The sequence below is a fragment of the Chaetodon trifascialis genome, chromosome 15, assembly GCF_039877785.1.
Source record: "Chaetodon trifascialis isolate fChaTrf1 chromosome 15, fChaTrf1.hap1, whole genome shotgun sequence".
Lineage (NCBI taxonomy): Eukaryota > Metazoa > Chordata > Actinopteri > Chaetodontiformes > Chaetodontidae > Chaetodon > Chaetodon trifascialis.
Window position 1 is genome coordinate 8,708,919 of NC_092070.1, and position 448 is coordinate 8,709,366.

Genomic DNA, 448 nt, shown 5'->3' on the forward strand with positions numbered 1-448 from the left:
TAAGCCCTGTACTTAAAGTTGCACCTCAGGCATGTTCCCAAATATGTGTGCTCTTAATAAATGTCTGCTGCTAGAATACCAGATGTCACACAGTGGACTGACATACTGTTTTATACTCAGAAACACAGAGTTCGGGGCCTATATGAGATCACAGCTTCCATCCATGAGAGTTAAAGGGATAGTTCCCCCAAATCTCCCTTTAAATAATGCAGAGTGCAGTCTGCTCCCTGAAACAACAAAATACTAACCCAAGTATTCCTGTGTATGTTTTTCTGAGACTTAAGAGGATCAGAAAGTGGTGTCAGTCCATGTTGTGTCGGTATGGAGGATGGTCTTTTCATGTCAAGCTACCATGCTGGCAAACAACAGTGAATATTGTCATGTACCTGCTATAAAGTAGGTCCGACGTCCCCGTGCCAGCTTTCCCTCACCCCCCTCTCTGTCTCCT